Raw genomic sequence first — 26,379 nt, 5'->3', positions numbered from 1 at the left:
CTCTTTATAAAAATGATATTAAGGCAAATGATAGTCACAGAAGTAATATCAGGTTATTTTTTATTCTGTAAGTTTCCCATAGGGAAATTTTAAATCTTACAACTTAATGATGCTTTTTAAGTGGTGTTCTTTAAGAAATTAACTTCATAATTGTCACATGGAGTAGTGAAATTGTTCTGAATTGGACGACAAAAGGGGCTTCCCTGGTGGCTCAGATGGTAAAGAATCCACCTGCAATGAGGGAGACCTGGGTTTGATCTCTGGGTTGGGAAGATACCCTGGAGGAGGAGGAGGCATGGCAACCCATTCCAGTATTCTTGCCTAGAGAATCCCCATGGACAGAGGAGCCTGGCAGGCTACAGCCCAAGGAACTGTAAAGATTCAGACATGACTGAGTGACTAAGCATTGCACAGCGTGGACTACAGCAGACACAGGGTAAAATTCTGATTCCATCAATTAAAAACTTATGTAACTTTGGGCAACTCATTTGACTTGTCTGGATCTCAGATCACTTTCCACAAAATGAGAGCTGAACAACATATACCTAAGGTTCTTTCAAGCATGAGTGTTCTCAAGTTAATTAACACATGTAATTTCAGTTTGTTTTGGGGGCAAACTAAATTCCTTAAAGACTACATGACAAAGAGTTATAATTCCTGTATTGGTTATCCATTGCTGTGTAACAAATTACCCTAAAAACTTAGCTGCTTCCTAAAAACAAGCATTTATTATCTTACACAATTTCTGAGGAGCAGTGGTTTAGCTGACTGGTGCTGATTAAGGTGTCTCATATGGTTGCCGTCAAGACGGTAGCTGAGGCTGCTGTCATCTGAAGGCTTAGCTGTGCTGGACGATACATTTCCAAGTTCACTTGCATGACTGTCATGTGTGTGTGCTAAGTCGCTTCAGTCGTGTCCAATTCTTTGCAACTCTGTGGACTGTGGCCTGCCAGGCTCCTCTCTCCATGGGGTTCTCCAGGCAAGAGTACTGGAGTGGGTTGCCCTGCCCTCCTCCAGGGGATCTTCTGGACCCAGGCGTCAAAGCAGCATCTCCTATGTCTCCTGCATTGGCAAGTGGGTACTTTATCCCTAGCGCCACCTGGGAAGCCCCTCAATTCTTCACTACCTGTTGACTTCCCTCTTTGGCTCCTTACTTTGAGTTCTCTCTCTAGAGCTGCTCACAATATGGACCCAGCTTCCCCCAGAGTGAGGGATTCAAGAGCAGAAAGAATGTGTATGTGTGAGAAAGTACCCCAAATTGACAGCAACATCTTTTATAAGCAAATATGTGAAGTGACGTATCAACACGTCTGTCAAATGTTATTGGCCACATCGACCATCAAAGCTACGATGTGGGAGGGTGTGAAAACTGCAATGTATTGATCTTTGGAGGTAATTCTGGAGCCTACCTGCCAAAGTGCCTCCACTCTTTATATAATAATTAAGGCCCAGGTGCTCTCCCCCACGCTTCCTTCGCCCAGTTAGACAAACTTCTCACATGCTGAGTCATGTGGGCCCTGCTATGGATACTGCTGAAACATGATTCTTATCTGTATTCCTAGTCAACATGGGAAAATGTCTTTATTTTTGTATTTTTATCATTTATTTTAATTCGTTTTATTGATGTATAGTTGATTTACAATGTGATATTAGTTTTGGCTCTACAGAAAAGTGAATCAGTTATTTGTGGATACTGTATCCAATGGATATATACAGAAGGCTCCCCAGGAGGAGTTAATGGTAAAGAACCTGCATGTCAATGCAGGAGACATGAGAGATGTGAGACATGCAGGTTCAATCCCTGGGTTGGAAGATCCTCTGGAGGAGGACATGGCAACCCACTCCAGTTATCTTGTCTGGAGAATTCCATGGAGAGAGGAGTCTGGCAGGCTATGGTACATAGGATCTCAAAGAGTCAGACGCGACTGAAGTGACTTATTATGCTCACGCACATATATGTATGTATATATACATATACATATGAATATGGATATAGTACATATATCCACTCTTTTTTGGATTATTTTCCTTTATAGATTATTACAGAGTATTGAGTAGAGCTCCCTGTACTATATAGGAGGTCCTTATTAGTTATCTATTTTACTTTTAGTAGCATGTATATGTCAACCCAAATTTCCCAATTTATCCCTTCCCATGTTATCCTCCTTAGTAATCATACATTTGTTTTCTGCATCTGTGACTCTATTTCTGTTTTTGTAAATAAGTTCATTTATACAATTTAAAAAAAAACTCTACATAGAAGTGATATCATGTGATATTTGTCTGACAAGTCTTTATTTTTAAAAGTATTTTAGCTTCTTTTTCAGCAAATAGCTTTACCTGTAAATTTATAAAATGTCAATATTTTCAGTTTCTCTCATATAGGCTGTTATTTTACTATACCTTCACTTTTTATAAATTTCCCTCAGAAAGTCTATTTCTTGTACAGTTTAATTTCATCAGTGGTTCTACATCTATTCCTTCATAGTTCAGTCAGTTCAGTTGAGTCACTCAGTTGTGTCTGACTCTTTGCAACCCATGGACTGCAGCACATCAGGCCTCCCTGTCCATCACCAGCTCCCAGAGTTTACTGAAACTCATGTCCATTGAGTTGGTGATGCCATCCAACCATCTCATCCTCTGCCATCCCCTTCTCTTCCTGCCTTCAATTTTTCCCAGCATCAGGGTCTTTTCAAATCAGTCAGCTCTTAGCTTCAGGTGGCCAAAGTATTGGAGATTCAGCTTCAGCATCAGTCCCTCCAATGAATATTCAGGACTGATTTCCTTTAGGATGGACTGCTTGGATCTCCTTGCAGTCCATGGGATTCTCAAGAGTCTTCTCCAGTACCACAGTTCAAAAGCATCAGTGCTTTAGCACTCAGCTTTGTTTATAGTCCAACTCTCACATCCATAACTTGACTACTGGAAAAACCATAGCTTTGACTAGATGGACTTTTGTTGGCAAAGTAATGTCTCTGCTTTTTAATATGCTGTCTAGGTTTCTTCCAAGGAGCCTCATAGTTATGAATCATCAATTAACTTTTCTCTAGCTAACATTCTCTATTTGCTCTCTTCTCTTGGTTTAAGTTATTTCCATGACTTTCTGTCTACCTTGCGGGGGTGTGTGTGCGCACGTGCAAGCTTATTCATGTCGCACTCTTTGCAACCCCATGGACTGTAGCCCAGCAGCACCTCTGTCCATGAAATTTTCTAGGCAAGAATGCTTGAGTGGGTTGCCATTTCCTACACCAGGTGATCTTCCTGACCCAGGGATCAAACCCAGATCTCTTGCATCTGCTGAATTGGCAGGCAGATTCTTTACCACTAGTGCCGCCTAGGAAGCCTCTGTCTACCTTAGAGCTTCCTAATTCACTTCTGAACTTCCCACGGGATTAGTCTACACTTTTCTCTCATTGCCTTAACAACTCTCTCAATTCTGCAATCTAACTTTCTCATAGTTTTGAAATGGCCAGTGTCCCTATTTGCCTGATCTAATGACTATTCAAATCTACCCCAATTATTAAAGGGCCAGCTTCATTTTTCTTCTTAAAATTTCCTTCTTCCTATTACGATATATTCTTTCCTCTCTTTCCTCTAAAATTTTAATATACCTAGGATTGTGCTTTTAGATATCTTCATTTCTCCATTTTTCATCTTATAGATATCACCTCAATGTGTAAATAAGACAAATGCTTACTTTGGACCCTTTTCAGATATTAAAATTCTGTTAATTTATTAAAGAATATCTCTAAGTTAATTTACAACTAATATCCAAAATTCAACCAGAATTGAAATATATCCAGAACTTTATTTAGCAGATGCAGAGAATGTCTGTTATTTTGATTAATAATATTTTCATTACTCAACTAATACAAACTTGCAGTCTTAAAGTATTTACCCATCATCTCTATCTATCTATCATTTCCCTCCTGTAGCCTGCAATTTCCACTCTGTAGCATTTAGCATTTTGATGTACTTGAATTACTGCCATCCCTTTCTTTCTCTTTATTTCTTTGTTTAAACTCAGCCTTCTTATTTCTCTCCTGCCCTTTGGGACCTTTCCATCATGGTCTTCAACTTCTTTCTTTTCATTCTTTTTCAGAGTGTTTGCTATCTGCAACCTCTCTATCTTAAATTAAGAACAAAAACTTAACATATCAGTGAAAACCTTCAATATCTGGCTTATGTCAATACCTAAACTTCTTCTCAAGCTACTCTTTGCTTTTCCCTCTGCTAAGAAAGGAAATAAGTAGTTACTCAATAAACTCTGACTCTAGACTGTACTTGGATTCAATCCAGGTTCTGCAACTTAGCTGTGACTTTGAGCAAGTTTGTGAACCACTCTCTGCCTTTCTTAATCAGCAAATAATCCAATAACAATGGTGGCTACTTAATGAATTAATTAGTATATGAACAGCTCCTGAGAAATGATAAGAGCTGTGTTCGTTATTACTGTTTGAACATATGCCTGCAGTCATATTGTATTTTCTATTTTATTCTTTATTTTTATCCATCTCCTTTTTAATCTTTTACTGAATTCATTGTTTATTTTATCCCCAAACTTTTCCTTCAAATTGTTTGGAAGTTATTCAAGCTGTTTCTATCTGTTTATTGGCTATCCTTATTATCATTCACTTACTACTTTGAAAAGATGCATATTTGATTGAACAAAGTTCTAGGTTATTAACCTTCTAAAAAGAGAAAGATCTTTTAACTGTTTCACTTTAATCACCACCCAATTTTCATATTACTGTTATGAAATGTGTTAGTACCAATCTCATTTTACCAACACCAAAAATTTGTTGTTGCTGTTATTATTATTATTTGAATTTTTTTTGGAATACCAATATTTGTCCACTTAATTTCTTAATACAAATTCCTCCTTGAAGCCTAGGCCTTCAGTTTTCTTATAAGTAAAATTATCTTTTTTTTTTTTTTGCAGTTCTTTCTGTAGATGACTAGATGATAAACTATGTGTTCCCTAAAATCAGCTTTTATTTTACTCTTACACTTAAATAAAAAATTTTCTGGGCAGGGACATTTAGATTTATGCAATATTTTCAGTCAGCATGTTGATGATATTTCACTGTTTTCTGATATGCATTGTTGCTAATGAGATGTACGTTGAAAGGATTTAATTTTCAGTCCTTCATTGATAACCTCCTCTTTGGAAGAGGGGAATATTTTATAAAATTTTTTTCTCTAAGGCTCAGTGAGTATCTTTAGCTGAGGAGTCATGTACATTTTTAAATTCAGAAATTTCTCAGCCACTTTTAAAAATTGTCTTTTGGACATCTCTTTCTGTTACCATAGCCATATATTTCATACTCTATTCAATTTTCAATGCCTTCTGATTTTTTAAATGTGTTTTTTGACTCCATAATTTTCAGTGCAATGAATTAGGAAAATAATTTCAAATTACCTCTTCAGTTATCTCTAATCTATTTAATATAGTCATAATGTTTTAATTTTAATTACCACACTTGTCATATCTAAATATTTGATTTGGTTATTTAAAAGTCAACTTAGTCGTATTTCACTCTCTTTTACTTATCATTTTGGTTTTATTCTTTACTTTTAAGATTCTGTAGAGTGTCTATATGTCTTTCTGGTAATTTCTTTTCTTTAAATCTCTTTGATAATTTTAGATAAAGTTACAGTCACCAGATTGTTCCATTAATTCTAGTACTAGAGATGCTCTGGCTTTTTATGACTTTAGACTCTCTCTCATGGTACTTCCTTTAATTGTGTGGTTTGTACTTTTTTCTATGGTGAATTCTTTTCAATGGGTGTTCTATATGTTCATAATTATGAAAGTTTCCCATTCAGTTTTAAAAATATATATGTTTCAATGATTTTATGATAATTTCTCAACTTGTTATTCCTATCGTATGTAAAGTAAATTTGTAATCTCTGTATTATACACACACTTCTACACATACTTCCCTGGTGGCTCAAATGGTAAAACATCTGCCTGCAATACAGGAGACCTGGGTTTGATCCATGGGTCAGGAAGATCCCCTGGAGAAGGAAATGACAACTCACTCCAGTACTGTTGCCTGGAAAATTCCACGGATGGAGGAGCCTGGTAGGCTACAGTCCAGAAGGTCACAAAGAGTTGGACATGACTGAGCAACTTCACTGGTTCGACACATACACACATCTTCTGGGTATTTACTTCATTTCTGTATTCTCGGCAGCACAGATTCTAATGCATAGTAGGTATATTTTTGGTAAATATATGATTCATGAAAGGATAAATTGATGTTCCATGATTCCTTAAGAAAACAACTTGTAACAATGTCTGAACTACTTCCTTTTCTAAAAAATATTCCATGTTTCAAAATCTCATATCTTACTTGAACTGTTCAGTCCATCCATTATGATAACCTAGAATCTCATTTTTAACTGTTCTCTCCAAAGTTTCTTTGAAAGTTTTGTAAACTTTAAATATATAAGCTTTTCAAATAATTTAAATATTCTTATTAATATAAATTTCGTCCAGCATTTTTTTTTTGGACACGGTGCTATTGATTAAATGCTTGTGTCCATTGAAAATTCATAAGTTGAAATCCTAAACCCCAGTGTTACGATATTACAGATTGGGTTCTTTGGCAGGTGTTAATAATTAGGTCACAAGGGCAGAGTCCTCATGAATGGAATCAACAGCTTTATAAAAGATATCTGAAACACTCCTTAGCCCCTTAGAGAATAAAAACTGCTGGTGTCTTGCTTTTGGACTTCCCAGACTTTCTGAACTGTAAGAAATGAATTTCTATTGTTTATAAACCACCAGGTCTATAATATTCTGTTACAGCAACCTGAATGAACTTCAACACTCAGGTTTTAATTATTCCCTGCTCTTTGCAGTTTACTAGAACTTTTAGAATATACTCAGTCAAAAAGCTTTATCCTGAGACTATGTCAGCTTGTCTTAACTCCCATGTAGAGGTTCAACTTGCTGACTCAGGGGAGAATTCAATCAGCACACATGTTCATTTGACACTCACAGTATTAAAAATAGCGGTAAATTGTCCTCAACATTTAAAAATAAATACATTGGAAATAGAAATGTGCATTATTTTGTGTGTGTGTGTGGAAAAAAAAAATCAGATAAGCCGACTGTCCCTGGTCTTTCTTCCCTTGATCACTGGTTAAAATTGAGATTTGCAGCTGCAATGTTTAGGTGGTTTATGTTTTATCAGCTTGACCACAGTGTCTCCTCCTTTTTGTTTTAGACTTGTCATTTTCACTCACTCACGTTTCTGCCTGGCTCCTGTAATTATTTACAATTTGGGGGTATAGTGTGAAACATATTCCGTAGCTTGGTGTTGCCAGTTATTATTGCCTAAGGTCACAGGATGAAACTTTTATGTACTGCTATCTATTTTTAATTGGTTCATTTAAAATACAGGATTAATGTACACTAAGTTATAAATATTCCCACTCCAGTATTCCTGTCTGGGGAAATCCCATGGACAGAGGAGCCTGGTGGGCTACAGTCCATGTGACTGCAAGAGTTGGACACGACTTAGCAACTAAACCACCAAGTTATAAATATAAAGATCTCTAAACTGAACTATATTGCTAACCTTTGTTTCTTTCTACTTTTTTGCCTATGAAAACTTGCTGTTGTTATTATAGAAACAAAATTTTACACATACCTTCAAGTTAGCTATAGTGCAAAATTCACTTAAATCTGTCTTGGATATTACTAATATTTGTTAATTTAATAATATCTATATATTACAGCTCCAAACTATGCCTTTTTCTTTTTTTTTCATGCTGTGCCACCAAGCTTATGGGATTTTATTTTCCCAGCCAAGGAGTGAACCCAGGCCCTTGGCCGTGAAAGAGTGGATCCTAACCACTGAAATGCCAGGGAATTCTCATAATGCATTCTTAAGGAGAGATGGAAAGTTTTATTATAGCTGAGTAATGATCGACTGATTAGATTACTGCGTGACTATTAAAAATTGACAAAATAAGAAGCCTGAAATAATGGCATTGAGCCAACTGAGCAGCAAGATAACATTTAGATTCTAAACAAGTAGTCTGAGCACCAGTTTTATTTGTTTTAAGGAAAAAGAGTCCAATTAGTTTTAAGATAAAGTTAAGCTTACTAATGTTTATAGTACCTGGAATTTGATTAAGAGTATGCTACAGAAATTAATATATAAATTATACATTTGAAGTAACTAATATAGAAAATATATTCTATATACATGATGTTAGAAAACATAACATTATTTTTCATAATAAGTCTTTAACTCCTTAACTGCATGAGACTAGTGTTTATAATGGCTGAATCATAGAAGTATTGCTGAGATTCAGATCTGTGGGAGAGCTCTAAATGGATATGTGGGCCATCAAGAATAATAATATGAAATCTTAAAACCCCAGTCTTAGGACCTCTTATAGTTACATATCCCAATTATCTGAAGATGGCTTCCTCAGAACAGTGCCACAGGGAGCCCTTCATCTCCCATGCAAACTTTGACAGAGGATGGGATTATAGACACCCCTGAAAGAACATAATCAATATTCAGGCAGAACATAGATTAAAAAAATACATGGTCTCAGTTCCTGCTATCACTCTCTGGAGAGCCACTATAAAAAGAACAAAGAGTGTAGTCCTAAGTGTTCAAAAACATAGCTTGCTTTGTGTAGTCTAACCCTGTGTGAGCACATTTGTGCCTTTAATGCTTTGCAGAAGTAGAGCCTCCACACATGACAGGAAGACAGTGAATATGACAATATGTTTGCCCCCTGGTTTAATCATGATTATCCTCAACAAGGTCTGCTGCAAGTGCCATTTTGTCAGTCCTTCTTTTCTATAGTGGGATATTCTTAGAAATATAGAAGCAAGAACATAAAGATAATGCTAATATTTTCTTCCTTGAAGTGGATGCAAAAGAATTGGGTAAAAGTGATTCCACATAGTAATTCATAGATATTCACACTTACTTACCAATTACTCCTCAAATACACTCCCATTGTTTTTTAGCTGATTGTGCTATATAATGAAGTCTTTATCAGCTGTGAAAATAACCAAAAAGTCCTACACTTTTCTTTTTCTTTTCCTCAAGCCTTGAACACCTTCCAAATCAAACAACTTGTATTTAAGCGAGCTCTTTCTTTGTTGCTTCTTGGACTTTTTGCTAAGTTCACGTGTAATGTGGGTGCTTCCCAGGCGGCACAGTGGTAAAGAATCTGTAGGCCAATGCAAGAGGTGCACAAGATGCAGGTTCAATCCCTGGGTCAGGCAGACTCCCTGGAGTAGGAAATTTAACCCACTCAAGTATTTTTGCCTAAAAAACTCCATGGACAGAGGAGCCCAGTGGGCTACCGTCCATGAGGTTGCAAAGAGTAAGACACAATTGAGCACACATCAACAATTTTTATATTATTTTAAAATATCCTGGTTTTCAGCACTGATATTGATAAGGAAAAATTAAACATAATTGGAAGGTGGTTTTATGTACATAAATGCTTTTTGAATGAAGAGGGTTTAGAAAAATAAGTATGGTTTATTAAGTTCAAAACATATGCTGTTTTATTTTAAGCTGACATTGAAAAAAGCATGCTTTGCTCTTTATTCATTTCCTACTAAACATTGCAAAAGTTTGCTACTCTAATTAAAAACATCAGTTATTTTCTATTAGTTCTTAATAGAGAAAGACTTAAATTTTAGTTAGTCTTTTAATAGTAATAGTTGAAAAGACCTAACTTTCTATTGTATTTAATAATTGTGTTAAGAGCAAAAATGCATTTCACATGATAGAACAAATTTAGTTGTGAATTTTATCCTTCAAGCATAAAGTAGAGGATGTTAACATAAAAGAACTATTTAAAGAAATTTCCAAAACACTTAAAATGTTCTATGATAATCAAGGAAAGAAGTTATTCTAGATTGACATGATTCCTCATCATGGGTTTTTGGGAAGGTTTAAATAAGGTTGTAAAGTTTACATTTGGTAACATCTCCATAATGAAAATTAACATCATTCCATGTTAAATATTTGCATAGCAAAAACTTACAGTATTAGAGGGGTGAACTGAAAAGGTGTAAAAAATTCACTATTATCTGATAACATTCAGAGTATAATATCAGCCTATAGCTTCCTGTATCAGTATGAATTTGAAAGACAATAAATATCAATAACCTCAGATATGCACATGACACCATCTTTATGGCAGAAAGCTAAGATGAACTAGAGTCTCTTGATGAAAGTGAAAGAGGAGAGTGAAAAAGTTGGCTTAAAACTCATCATTCAGAAAACTAAGATCATGGCATCTGGTCCCATCACTTCATGGCAAGTAGATGGGGAAACTGACAAAATTTATTTTGGGGGGCTCCAAAATCATTGCAGATGGTGACTGCAGCCATGAAATTAAAAGATGCTTGCTCCTTGGAAAAAAAGTTATGACCAACCTAGACAGCATATTAAACAGCAGAGACATTACTTTGCCAACAAAGGTCCATCTAGTCAAAGCTATGATTTCTCCAGTGGTCATGTGTGGATGTGAGAGCTGGAGCACAAAGAAAGCTGAGAACCGAAGAATTGATGCTTTTGAACTGTGGTGTTGGAGAAGACTCTTGAGAGCCCCTTGGACTGCAAGGAGATCCAATCAGTCCATTCTAAAGGAAATCAATCAGTTCTGAATATTCACTGGAAGGACTGATGCTGAAGCTGAAATTCCAATACCTCGACCACCTGATGCGAAGAACTGACTCATTGGGAAAGACCCTGAAGCTGGGAAAGATTGAAGGCGGGAGGAGAAGGGGATGACAGAGGATGAGATGGTTGGATGGCATCACCGACTCAATGGACAAGGGTTTAAGTAAACTCTGGTGGCTGTTGATGGACAGAGAGGCCCGGCATGCTGCAGTCCATGGGGTCGCAAAGAGTCAGACATGACTGAGTGACTGAACTGAACTGAACTGAAACATTTTTAACTCTATAAATATAGATCTTTCATTATATTTTCAAATCAATTTTATCATTTAAAGGTAAAATGTTTATATGTCAAGTAGTAATAAAATACATGCTTCTCTATTTATGCTATGTATATAAAATTACTCAAAGAGGAACAGCCTAGGCAGTATTCCGGTGTCACAGCTAAAAATGGTGTTTAGAGCAGATTGATAATCATGGATCTTGTCCCAGTTAACAGAAGATCTATGGCAGCACCGAGGAGCAGAAAAATGATGTATCAGGTAGGAGTGGAGGGGATATAGGCTTTATGCCTAAAGGACATTTTAGGTAAATCTCTGAAAGACAATTTCAGAGTCCAGAGAGAGTTCAGGAGCAACTCTAAAGTTATGTAGAAATATAATTTAAGAATTAGTAGTTTTAACCCCACTGTGTTTCACCACACCCTACAGTATTTGGAGTAAGACAAGAGCTCTTGTTTCATTGAATAACTTATGGCATAATAACATAAATTCATAATAATAGAAATGCAAATGGAGATTTGGACAACCAATGTTATTGGACATGTTTGCTTAGAGATTTATATTTAAGGAAAGACAGCATAATATAAAGGTTAAAAACAAGGACCTGCCATATAGCACTGGGAACTCTGCTCATTGTTGTGTGGCAGCCTGGATGGGAGGGAGCTTTGGGGGAGAGTGGATACATGTGTATGTATGGCTAGGTTTCTTTGCTGTCCACCTGAAACTATTACAACATTGTTAATCAGCTATACTCCAATATAAAATAAAAAGTTAAAAAGTAATATAAAGTTAGGATTTTTGGCCAGTGGCCAAAACTGCCACTCTCTACCTATGTGGACTTGGGTAAGTAAAATTACATCTTTATGCCTTAGCTTCTCACCTATAAAAATTGGATATAATAACACCCACCTAATTGATTTATTAAGAGGAATAGATTATTTTATACATATAAAGTACTTCGAATTTTACACAGACTGTATAAAGTGTCTAGATAAGTGAAACAAAAAAGTAAATCTGGAATCATGTGAATACAGATACATAATTTATATGTAAACTTGTACAGTTTATTTTTACTATTGGCTATGTATTCCATTATTTTATATATAATTTAACAAGCTACCATACATACAAACTGCTTTTCCTCATGATAGGAAAAAAGAGATTTAAAAATACTAAGAAACTAAATCTTTCCATATGAAGGTCAAACTCAGTAGTGCATTAGTTGCCTTCATTAATTAAACCAGAATGGCAAAAGTCAAGTTTATAGAGAAAATACTAGTATAAATTCGTAAATTCCACATAAAAAGTTATTACATTCCTGGGCCATCTGGAGTATAGTGTTATACTCAGTTCCATATCTTTTCATAAATTTAGTCAGTGGGTTTATTAAAAGAGTGGACGAACAACACAAATAGCCCCTCATGGAGTGGCTTGCCAACACTACATGTTGGCCTAGATGGAAACGTGAGAGCCAATGGCTCTCATTTCTAGGAATAATGAATTTATATACATGAAAGAACAGTACAGTAAGTACTGCTTACCCCTAAGCAGTAAGTATGGTTTTTTAAATCAAACAGGCTGCAATTAAGAGATAGTGATTCCCTTTTCCAGCAGACATTTAAGCAATGATTGGAGGACTTTTAGTAGATGATACTGTAGAGGGAAATTCAAGTTGTATATAGAGTGCTGGAAGAGATGACATGTAATGATTTTCCTAAGCCAGGATTCTAAGAACTATATGGAAATGGGAAAAATCAAAAGAAAAATAAAAGGTGGAGGATTATCATAAAATGCATAGGTTTAAACAGTCACAAGGAAGGGACTAAAACGAAGTAAAAATAAGCTTTATGACTTTAGGTCACACCTTATATTATACTTGTGATATACCAATATATTTGATCCAAACATATGAATTCTCAATGTGTAGAACTAGTTCTCATGTTAATTAATTTTAAAATTTAAACTGTTAATTGAATGTTAATGGGATGAAAAAAAATTGAGGGGACACTGAACCATAGTAAGAACTATTCTGGGATATAAAATAGGAGTTATTTTTTTAGTTTAAAAAAAATATACGTAGGTGATGTTCTCTAGTGATTCCAACAAATTATTTCCTTTAAAAGAGCTAAAATATATAATGGACATCTTTGTTCAATCTCTATATTTTGGGGACTTCAGTAGCTGAGGTTCAAACCCTTATGTTGGATGGCTAAGGACAAAAATTCCAGTCTTGCATTTGAACATAAACATTCCAACCAATAGAGGGCAATGTGATGTCTCAGCATTCATTACTGCCCCTAAGTTCCAGGGTCTAATAGTCTCTGTAGTCAATGTTTAAACTATATATTAAGAAACAACTATATGGCTGATTCATGTCAATGTATGACAAAACCCACTGAAATGTTGTGAAGTGATTGGCCTCCAACTAATAAAATAAAATTTAAAAAAAAAAAAAAAACAAAAAAAAACAAACAAAAAGAAACAAGGAGCACTCCAAATAGGCATGAAAACACCATGGTAAAATATCATCCTGAAGAAAAATAATAGTGTACACTTGTAAAACTATCATTAAATAGTTTACAAAGCATTCCCCATGCATGATCACATTGGATACTAAGAGCATTTGATCCTGTACCAGAGACCGTAGACAATACTGAAACTTTATCTTCTAGAAGGGAAATTAAGAATCAGTGAAGTTAGTAAGAATCAGTCAAGATCAGTTGTTCTGTACACAACCGAAACAGACCTAAAATCTAGGTGTGATGGTCTAGTCACACTCTTTCATCTATTTTACTTTATGGTCTTCCTTCTTACCCAACTCTATTCTACTGAATCTCTACATTCATCCAATTGCAGACTTGTTGAGTTATTCTATTATTCTAAGAAACAGAATTATTTCTTACTATTATTCTAAGAAATAAGAAATATTCTATTATTTCTATTATTAATACTAATAACATTATTATTTCTAGCTATTATTCTAAGAAATAATCTTAGAATTCATGGGTTTAAACATACATATATACTCTAAAAATATCTTGTGAACGCATATGATAATATAAGTTGAAGACAATGTATACGTTAAACAAATGCTTAGTAGAGAAAATAACATTTGACCTGGAGATAATTGATAAGGAACTTGTATCAAACATCACAGTACTGAAGCATATAATAAAGTATTTATTGAAAATAGATGGATATTATCCATACTTTTTAACAAAATGCATTTTCTTTATAAGGCATATAACATATATGTTTTGACATATAGTTGGCTAATAGGCACATGATAAGATGTTCATCATCCCTAATTATTACAGAAATGCAAATAAAAGCTATAATGAGGTACAACCTCATACTTATCAGAATGATTATAACTCAAAGAAATGCAAATAATAATTGCTAGGGAAGGAGGGTGTGGAGAAAAAAGAACCTTCTTACACTATTGATGGAAATGTAAACTGGTGCAGCCATAACAGACAAAAGCACAGAGATTCCTGAAAACGCTAAAAATTGAGTTGCCATATGACCTAACAATCTTACTCCTGGGCATATATCCAGACAAAACTATAATTCAAAAAGATGCATGTACCCCTATGTTCGTAGCAGTGATATTTATAATAGCCAAGATATGGAAATAACCGAAATGCCCATCAACAGATGAATGGATAAAGACATTGTACATATATACAATGGAATACCACTCAGCCATAAAAAACAATGAAGTAATGCCATTTGTAGTAACATGGATGGACCTACAGATTACTATGCTAAGCAAAAAAGTAAGTCAGAACAAAGGGAAAGTGTTAGTCACTCAGTCATGTCTGACTCTTTGTGACCTGATGGACTATAGCCTGCCAGGCTCTCCAATTCATGGGATTTCTCAGGCACGAATAGTGGACTGGGTACCCCTTCTCTTCTCCAGGGGATCTTCCTGACCCCAGGGATCAAACCTTGGTCACCTGCATCACAGGCAGATTCTTTACCATCAGAGCAACCAAGGGAGCAAAGTAAGTCAGAAAGAGAATGACAAATACTATATGATGTCATTTATATGTGGAATCTAAAATACGACACAAATGGTCATATCTACAAAACAGAAACAGACTGACTGCCATAGAGAATAGATGTGGTTGCCCAGGGTCGGGGGTGGGGAAGAAGAGGGGCGGAAGGATTGGGAATTTGGGATTAGCAGACACAAATTGTTATATGTAGGATGGATAAGAAACGAGGTCCTATTATATAGCACAGGGAACTATATTCAATATCCTATGACAAGCCATAATGAAAACAAATATGAAAAAGAATATACATATGACTGATTCACTTTGCTGTTGAGCAGAATATAACACATTATAAATCAACTATATATCAAGAAAATTTAAAAATAAGTAAATGCTTTACTGATGTTGATACCCAACTGTAAATTTTAGAACTTAAAATATATAAAAATAATATCTGAATATAAAACACAAACATACAAAATTATTGAATTTTATATAAGAATCACTCATTTCAACAAGACTATTTTCTAAGGGAATGATACTTGCAAAGTTTAATCTATTTCATAAAGCTATTTCAAAGTTTTTAACACAAAGTTTTAATGTAAAGTATTTTACATTTAAAATAGCTACAAGTCAAAAGAATGGGCTGAGAGACTACTCTATTGTCAATGTAGAAAGTGATTAAGCAAGGACTGTTTTTGCTGTGTCCACAGTAGGGCAAACAGAGAACAATGCTTATCAATAATTCTCTTTGGGAGCCACATATTTTTAATGAAATGTGTTCAATACCCACTGAATTGTTTTGTGATGTAAGATTAAACATCACCAATAAAATTAAACTTAATTTTAGATGAAGTGAATAATGGCAGACAAAAATAACATCCACACTCTCTAAATTAATCATAGTGCTTAGTTTTGCAGGCATTCATATAGTTAAGGTGAGAGTCCGTTCTAAAGGCACAGGAGTTCTTATCCTGTTTAAAAGATGGCCAAAATTGCAAGTTAGAGGACATTTCTTTAATTCAAAATGAGAAAAGGAAAAGAGTGAATATACGTATATGTAAAACTGACTTACATTGTTGTTTAGCAGGAACTAACACAATATCATAAAGCAACTATGCTCCAATAAAAAAGTCGCAGGTTTTATTTTTGGGGGGCTCCAGAATCACTGCAGATGGTAACAGCAGCCACGAAATTAAAAGACACTTGGAAGAAAAACTATGACAAACCTAGACATCGTATTCAAAAGCAGAGACATTACTTTGCCGACAAAGGTCCATCTACTCGAAGTTATGGTTTTTCTAGTAGTCATGTACAGATGTGAGAGATAAAGAAGGCTGAGCGCTGAAGAATTGATGCCTTTGAAATATGGTACTGGAGAAGACTTTTGAGCATCCCTTGGACTGCAAGGAGATCAAAGCAGTCAATCCTAAAGAAAATCAACACTGAGCAGTCATTGGAAGGACTGATGCTGAAGCTGAATACTCCAGCTCCAATACTTTGGCCACCTGATGTAAAGAGCCAGTTCATTAGAAAGGACCCTGATGCTGGGAAAGATTGAGGGCAGGAGGAAAAGGGGACGACAAATGACAAGATAGTTGGATGGTATCACTGACTCAATAGACAGTGAAGAACAGGAAAGCCTTGCATACTGCAGTTCATGGGGTGCGATTTAGTGACTGAACAACACTCCAAAAAAAATTAATTAGAAAAAGAGAAAGTTTCACTTTCAAGATAAATACACTATGTCAAAAATTACTCAAGACTAAAGCCTCAGATCATGATGATTTTTAAATGATGTATTTCCCTGTTTCAAAATTTACATATATTAACATTATAGAAAAAAATAGAACATGAACATATGTAAGATGATAATGTCAGTGATGTGGCTTCCTAGTTGGCTCAGTGGTAAAAGAATCTGTCTGCCAACGCAGGAGACACAGGAGACATGGGTTCGATCTCTGGGTTAGGAAGATCCCCTGGAGGAGGATACGGCAACCCACTCCAGTGTTCTTGCCTGGAAAATCATCTGGACAGTTGGCTACAGTCCACAGGGTCACAAAGAGTTGGACATGACTGAGCGACTGAACACACACATACAATGTCAGTGATAGACTCATAAAAGTGTTACAAATTTGGACTTAACTGTATGTTTAAAATGGAAAATAAATTAAGAGTTGATACATTTCATACAATTATTAAAACCATCATGTAAATAACCACTCTTTAAACAATTATTTTTAAGAAGCTTTTCATTTCTTAATTTTGACTTTTAGTGAAGTTACTTTACCATTATATGGTATACTAGTGAGAAATTGAGAGCTATCTCAAATTTTCCAGAAAAATGTATGCTTCTAGTCCTCTGCATGATAAAGCATTCTGCTGAATGATTATAATTTGTATGAATCAGGTATTTGAAGTTTAAGTAAACTAATATACACTATATAAAATCCCCAAAGACAGAATTACATTATATTTTGTCTATTAAAAATATTAGAATATTTCTCAATTTCTAATATGGTTTGCCAAAATTAAAAACCCTGCCTCAAATTAAATCGGTTTAAGCTAAAGTTTAAAGACTGAGCATAAATATGTATAAAGATGGAAAAGAGGTATGAAAAACATTTGCATAAAGTATTATTGCTATTAATGCCATTTAAAATATGTTTGATCCTTCAGTGAAATGAATAAGTAGTATGTAAACATTAGAAAAGGTCACGGCTATGCTAACACATATAGCCTTCACGTTTCCAAGGTGGTGTATTAAAAAGCTTTAGGAGAAACACTCTCTGCCCTAAACAAGCACAATTTCTTCTCAGTTGGTTAGAGCAATTAAGGATTTATATTCATTTAAACATTCAACTTCCTCTTAACCTTTTGTGCAGTATTGACCATGAATTGGCAGTTTACCTTGGGATGTATTTTAGTACACTGCTTCCAAAGGACAAGGCTTTCTGACATGGTGAACCAAATCAGGGGCCATAGTTTCCTGCTGGTATCGATAAACTTTATGTGAATACCTTTCAAATACAGGACAGGTGCAGATTTTGTACAGAGAATCAACTTAGAGAGTCCCAGACATCTTTCACCAAAAACCCCGTACCCCTTTATAATGAGATAGACACACATTACACTGTAATCTGTTAAAATACACATTCTTCTTGATAGGGATATTTTTTCTTTCCTTAACTTGTATTCCTGTGAAAAAGGAAGTTAATACAGACATTGGTGGAAACGTCTCAGTCCTCCCCGTCCATGCTAGGATGCTGCCCTTGTATTGGTATATCGGGTCAGTCACGTGGTGGGCATCAAGTCTTTTCAAACAATTCCCACACTCGGCTGTCAGCGGTGGTGCCAGCGAACCGTTATGCAAAGCCCCCCAAACACTTTGTAAACGCGAATCTTTGAGCACAATGCTAAAGTTCAGTGCTGGAAAGAGATAGTGTACTGAATACACAATAGCCAGCTTTGTTTGATGGGGGCTTCTGTGAAGGAGTAGGCTACTTAATCTCCCCATTTGCCCTGGGGATTCTAACTGTTTTAATGCGTCCTTTTTGAGAGTCTGTGAACTGTAGATTATACGCTGGTAACAACTTTCTTTGGGGCTTTCCTTGGAAAAGCCCAAAGCTGCCAACACAAGAAAGCTGACACAGTGGTGCTAGCAAACACAAAGGAGACCTTTAGCTGTTTGTGCAAACTCCCTGGCTAAAGTTTCATGTCATGCCTTGATGAAGGATCTAATTCTTTGGCTCATTTCATAGGAATCTAGCTTTTGTGACAGTGTGGAAAAGATAGCTTCTTCATGGACTTGGGAAAAAACGGAGAAATTTGATGGAACATCAAGAAAATTTGTGATACTTAAAGGATTAGATTATGTAAGACTACTAATAACAATATTGGATATTACATTAACTATTAACTATGTTGAACGCTTACTCAACTGAAGGCTATTTTTAGGGTCTATTGTATCACTTACTTGAATGAGACATTATAGTGAAATGCCATTTTTTTCAATATTATATATATTCAGATAAAACATGAAGTAGAAAGCTAACTTCAGTGATTCCTTTTAAAATTCAAAGATAATCAATTTGCAATACACAGATGTATTAAATTAACAGGTTGTATACCTTAACTTACACAATGTTATGCATCATTTATATCTCAAAAGAGCTGGGAAAAGAATTTAAACTGCTTTAAGTAATTGTATTTAAAGTATTGTTCTATTTTTTGGAGAATAAATTATCTCATTCAAGAATATATTTAGATGCTAAAAAGAAATGTCACAGCTAGAAGTGCTAATTGCTCTAACTATTCAAACAGTACTCCTATTTGAAGTTTGACTAAATTTATAGGAGTCTACCATCAATATGTTAGAATTTTGCCATCCAGAAAAGTCATATATTGTTGATGAGACCTTTTTCTACATATGCATTTATAATAATTATTGACGTTATAAAAATCATATGTATACATGAGTGCAAAGTAGAAACCTTATGAGTGAAGAAGTGGTGATGTATTTTTACAAGCATAGCACTAAATGAATTTTGCAATATTGGATGCCTATCAGTTCACTATGATAATCACCAAGTCAGTGAGGCTGAATTTTCTTAAAACGAAGAGGATATATATCTAACAGAGTTTAGGATTAACGAAGTGAGATAGACAAAATTGCATTAGAGACGTTCATAGTTAAATAAAATGGTCCTGAGACCCATTGTGTGATTTTGAAATCCCAAGTCCCAGTTAATAGAGGGTAGGTAAGTTTTTTAGTTGTTTTCTTACCTGGCCTAACCATTGCTTCCCTCAGATCTCTCCTCAACACCTTCTCACCTCCGTCCCTCTTTGCCCACTGCGTACTAAGCTGTGTGGTTTGGAGAGAGGTATGTTGAACTTATTTTGGCTCTCTGGGAATGAACGCTCTCTTATCTCTATAGTGTATTGTTCTGCAGTCAAACAGTTGATATCTAATGAGGCTTTCAGGAATACTATATATGCAAATGGTGGAAATGCTTCCAGCTTACTTTGAGTGATTTTAAAAAGTGTTTACTGAAGTACAGTGACTGGAGAAGAGATGGAAATGGAAATCAAAGAAAATATAAAAAATAAAAAGGTTTGACATAATTTGACTTTTAGAAAACAGAAATTCACAAGATAATGATGCTTTAAAATGTGGTGATTTTGAAAGTTTTACAAGTAATTTAATATTGCACTATATCTACATATCTCTTTTTGCCTTTTTGCATTTCTTTTTCTGGAGATGATCTTGATCACTGCCACCTGTACAGTGTCACAAACCTCCTTCCATAGTTCTTCAGGCACTCTGTCTATCAGATCTAATCCCTTGAATCTATTTGTCACTTCCACTGTATAATCAGAAGTGATTTGATTTAGGTCATACCTGAATGTTCGAGTGCTTTTCCCTACTTTCTTCAATTTAAGCCTGAATTTGGCAATAAGGAGTTCATAATCTGGGCCACAGTCAGCTCCCAGTCTTGTTTTTGCTGACTGTATAGAGCTTCTCCATCTTTAGATGCAAAGAATATAATCAGTCTGTTTTCGGTATTGACCATCTGGTGATGTCCATGTGTAGAATTTTCTCTTGTGCTGTGGGAAGACACTGTTTGCTATGACCAGTGTGTTCTCTTGGCAAAACTTTGTTAGTCTTTGACCTGCTTCATTTTGTACTCCAAAGCCAAATTTGCCTGTTATTCCAGTGTTACTTGACTTCCTACTTTTGCATTCTAGTCCCCTATAATGAAAAGGACATCTTTTGGGGGTATTAGTTCTAGAAGGTCTTGTAGGTCCCCAAGGAAAAGGTCCCAAAGAAAAAGACCATCCCCAAGAAAAATAAATGCAAAAAGGCAGAATGTTCGTCTGAGGAGGCCTTACAAATAGCTGAGGAAAGAAGAGAAGCAAAAGGCAAAGAAGAAAAGGAAAGGTAAACCCATTTGAATGCAGAGTTCCAAAGAATAGCACAGAGAGGTAAGAAAGCCTTCCTCAGTGATCAATGCAAAAAATAGAGAAAAACACTAGAATGGGGAAGACTAGAGATCTCTTCAAGAAAATTAGAGATACCACGGGAACACTTCGTGCAAAGATGGGCACAATAAAGGACAAAAATGCTATGGACCTAACAGAAGCAGAAGATATAAAGAAGAGATGGCAAGAACATACAGGAGAACTAAACAAAAAAGATCTTCATGACCCAGATAACCACGATGGTGTGATCACTCACCTAGAGCCAGACATCCTGGAATATGAAGTCAAGAGGGTCTGAGGAAGCATCACTACAAACAAAGCTAGTGGAGGTGAAGGAATTCCAGTTGAGCTATTTCAAATCCTAAAAGATGATGCTGTGAAAGTGCTGCAGTCAATATGCTACCAAACTGGGAAAACTAGCAGTGGCCACAGGAATGGAAAAGGTCAATTTTCATTCCAATCCCAAAGAAAGGCAATGCCAAAGAATGTTCAAGCTATTACACAATTGCACTCATCTCATATGCTAGCTAAGTAATGCTCAAAATTATCCAAGCCAGGCTTCAACAGTATGTGAACTGTGAACTTCCAGTTGTTCAAGATGGATTTAGAAAAGGCAGAGGAACCAGACATCAGATTGCCAACATCCATTGGATCATCAAAAAAGCAAGAGCATTCCAGGGAAATATTAACTTCTTCTTTATTGACTACGCCAAAGTCTTTGACTGTGTGGATCACAAAAAACTGTGAAAAATTCTGAAAGAGATGGGAATACCAGACCACCTGACCTGCCTCCTGAGAAATTTGTTTGCAGGTCAAGAAGCAACAGTTAGTACTGGACATGGAACAACAGACTGGTTCCAAATCGGGAAAGGAGTATGTCAAGGATGTCTAGGTCACCCTTAACTTATTTAACTTATATGCAGAGTACATCATACAAAATGCCAGGCTGAACAAAGCACAAGCTGGGATCAAGATTGCCAGAACTAATATCAGTAACCTCAGATATGCAGATGACACCATCCTTATGGCAGAAAGTCAAGAAGAACTGAAGAACCTCTTGATGAAAGTGAAAGAGGAGAGTGAAAAAGTTGACTTAAAACTCAACATTCAGAAAACTAAGATCATGGCATCCAGTCCCATCACTTCATGGCAAATAGATGGTGAAACAATGGAAACAGTGGGAGACTTTGTTTTTTTGGGCTCCAAAATCACTGCAGATGGTGACTGAAATCATGAAATTAAAAGATGCTTGTTCCTTGGAAGAAAAATTATGACCAACCTAGAGAGCATACTAAAAAGCCAGAGACATTACTTTGCCAACAAAGGTCTGTCTAATCAAGACTGTGATTTTTCCAGTAGTTATGTATGGGTATGAGAGTTGGACTATAAAGAAAGCTGAGTGCCCAAGAATTGATGCTTTTGAACTGTGGTGTTGGAGAAGATTCTTGAGAGTGCCTTGGACTGTAAGGAGATCCAACCTGTCCTTCCTAAAGGAAATCAGTCCTGGGTGTTCATTGGAAGGACTGATGCTGAAGCTGAAACTCCAATACTTTGGCCACCTGATGTGAAGAACTGACTCATTTGAAAAGACCCTGATGCTGGGAAAGATTGAGGGCAGGAGAAGAAGGGGATGACAGAGGATGAGATGGTTGGATGGCATCACTGACTCGATGGACATGAATTTGAGTAAGCTCTGGGAGTTGGTGATGGACAGGGAAACCAGGCGTGCTACAGTCCATGGGGTTGCAGAGAGATGGACATGACCGAGTGACTGAACTTAACTGAACTGATATCTACATTTTTCAATTGATTAGCAATGGATTCTGTATCTATCTACAGTTTACCTTTTTTTTTTTTTCTTGGAAGCAAATAAACTGACTAAACAGGACTTTATGTTTGAAAGGATGACAATTTGAGGCCAAATAAAGATATTTATCTACCATTTTTAGCATCATGTTCAAAATAGCCAACTTCATCCATCCTGACAATGATATCTCCCCTGCCAGGTATGTATCCAGTTTCATCTTAACTGATTTTTTTTTTTTCCATTATGAAATCATAGAAACTATAGCCCAATCCAAGTAAGTCTAAATGGTTTATTTTATTCAACATGAGCCAATCTTGGCAAAGCAAAAGAGTCTGAAGGAAAAGGAGAGTTCAACTGGGCAATTGAAAAATCCTTAAATTCACAGATAGTAAGGTACTTGATACTACAGGAAAGGAATGTTCTCTCAAACTATCTAGACCAACATATATCTTTGGAGACAGTTCACTAAATGAAGACTTTCATGAAAGAAATTTCAGTTTTGGTCCTGAGCCAAACTCTAGGAATCCATTTTATTCTTACAGAAGAGCATTTTGCTGCCACACTTCTCCCTCAAATGTTACGCTAGAAAATTCCTATGATTTTCATCTTGAAAGCCTGAGCTTTAAACCACTATTCATTTGATTGCATTGGCTGATTCCAAAAGCCAAGTCTGATAATGCTAACATTTCTGAATTATCATGAGGTGGCTTAATTTATTGTCTGAAGGCATAGACAGTGTTGGATTTGTATTCTGTAACAATGAGCAAATAATTTATCTTTCTTAGTTTCAGTTTCCTCATCTGTAAAATGAGGATAATAAAACTTATCAGTTCAGTTCAGTTCAGTCACACAGTTGTGTCTGACTCTTTGTGACCCTCTGGACTGCAGCACTCCTGGATTCCCTGTCCATCACCAACTCCCAGAGCTTACTCAAATTCATGTCCATTACCAACTCCCAGAATTTACTCAAACTCATATCCATTGAGTTGGTGATGCCATTCAACCATCTCATCCTCTGTCATCCCCTTCTCCTCCTGCCTTCAATCTTTCCCAGCATCAGGGTCTTTTCACATGAGTCAGTTCTTCGCATCAGGTGGCCAAAGTATGGAGTTTCAGCTTCAACATCAGTCCTTTCCAATGAACACCCAGGACTGATCTTCTTTAGGATGGACTGGTTGGATCTCCTTGCAGTCCAAGGGACTCTCAAGAGTCTTTTCCAATACCACAGTTCAAAAACATCAGTGCTTCAACGCTCATCTTTCTTTATAGTCTAACTCTCACATCCATACATGACTACTGGAAAAACCATAGCCTTGGCTAGACAGACCAATGTTGGCAAAATAATGTCTCTGACTTTTTAGTATGCTGTCTAGGTTGGTCCTAGCTTTTATATCAAGGAGCAAGCGTCTTTTAATTTCATGGCTGCAGTTACCATCTGCAGTGATTTTGGAACCCCCCCAAATAAAGTCTGTCACTGTTTTCCCATCTATTTGCCATGAAGTGATTGGACCAGATTCCATGATCAGTTTTCTGAATGCTGAGTTTTAAGTCAACGTTTTCACTCTCCTCTTTCACTTCCATCAAGAAGTTCTTTAGTTCTTCACTTTCTGCCATATGCGTGGTGTCATGTGCATATCTGAGGTTATTGATATTTCTCCCAGCAATCTTGATTCCAGCTTGTACTTCATCCAGCCCAGCGTTTCTCATGATGGACCCCAATAAAACTTATCAGGTTATTGCAAATGTTAACATTAGCTAAGATTTAGTGAGTGATATGTGCCAGAAATTTTTCTAACTGCTTTTTATATGTTCTTACAACAAGTATATGAAATAGCTTCTATTATTATAGTTGCACTATATTAAGTAATTTGTCCAGTCACACAATTATTAAGTTGTGAAGCTGAAGTTTGAGTTCAACAATTTGAATTCTAGAATCCATACTCAACCATTAAATCAGATTCTGCATACGAAAACAAGTGTCAAATCAAGACTGTGTCCAGTATATAGCAGAACTCAATAAAAGTCTTCCGTGGTAGCTCCACTGTTAAAGAATCTGCCTACAGTGCAGGAGACCTGGGTTCAATCCCTCGATTGGGAAGATCCCCTGGAGAAGGGAACAGCTACCAACTCAAGTATTCTGGTCTGGAGAATTCCATGGACTGTATAGAGCATAGGGTCGCAAATAGTTGAACACAACTGAGCAACATTCATTTTCAATAAAAGTCAGTGATTGAGCTTCTGACTGGAAAGAACTAAAGAATATGCAATACTGCTGAGGTAAGAGAGGACATGCATGTACTTATTACTGTCTCATAAGAGAAACAGTCAATATTGGACACTGTAAAAATTGTAAATTAATTTAAATTTAATCTAAAATTATACTTTTAACGTAACAAATGTTTATATATAGCAAATGATGGCAGTTGCCAACATTTAAAATCTCTACTTAGAAATATTATTTGAAGTTGTACTTTTTTTGCATGGACAAGGAAGATATGGCTTTAGAAATATGCCCTTCAAGAGTTTTTCAATACTATAGTGATGAAATAAAAATTCACATTTTAAGGCAAGAAAGAAAAGTTTAAGCACAAAATATTTTCTGCGTATTTGGGCCTCCTCCCTCCCCTCCAGTGTGCATCGTGAATCTGCATTAAGCATTAACCAGACCTCCCCAATGGCAGAAATACCTGCTCTACCATAAAGATCATTTTTTCTTCTTCTGGCGCCAGCCCTGTAACTCCCTAGAAGATAACATTCCTTTCTTAATTCTGTAAGAGGTCATGATGACCCACCACTTGCCTTTTATGTGCAGACATATTGTAAGACCTTACATATAATGCCAATATATCATTTCCCTTAAAGATAGGAAGTGGTACAGAACAGACTGGTTAGAGGAACTGAACCTCATCTAATGGAATTTCTTAGTTGAAACACTTATGACCTTATTAATATTCCTAGCTATGTTAATTGTACTTTGCCTATTTTATAAGATTGTTGTTTCTTGTATTACCAACTGTGTGACTGAACCGCCGATAAAATGAATGATGATTCAGTTCAGTTCAGTTCAGTTTAGTCACTCAGCTGTGTCTGACTCTGCGACCCCATGAATCGCAACACGCCATACCAACCTGAACATCACCAACTTCCAGAGTTTACTCAAATTCATGTCCATCGAGTCAGTGATACTATCCAGCCATCTCATCCTCTGTCGTCCCCTTCTCCTCCTGCCCCCAATCCCTCCCAGCTTCAGGGTCTTTTCCAATGAATCAACTCTTAGCATGAGGTGGTCAAAGTATTGGAGTTTCAGCTTCAGCATTTGTCCTTCCAATGAACACTCAGGACTGATTTCCTCTAGGATTAGGAGACCTGAAATAGGTGACCAAGCTATATAGAACTATAAGATCAGTGATTGTAATAGTATAACTCTAGACATTGGAAGAAGCAACATGAGGAAAACAATGCACGGGCCATAACAGGATGCTATGGCTCTCCGAGAGACTGTCTCCTGGGTTATAATCCTCAATTTGGCTTAAATAAAATTTCTAATTCTTCTTATATTGACTATGGATTAACTCTTTTTGTCCATAGTAGTATTAACAAAAGCATAAACATCAGCAATTTAGTAAAAT

Source organism: Muntiacus reevesi, chromosome 21 (assembly GCF_963930625.1).
Source record: "Muntiacus reevesi chromosome 21, mMunRee1.1, whole genome shotgun sequence".
Lineage (NCBI taxonomy): Eukaryota > Metazoa > Chordata > Mammalia > Artiodactyla > Cervidae > Muntiacus > Muntiacus reevesi.
The sequence above is the reverse complement of the archived record's forward strand: the minus strand, read 5'-3'. Positions refer to the sequence as shown.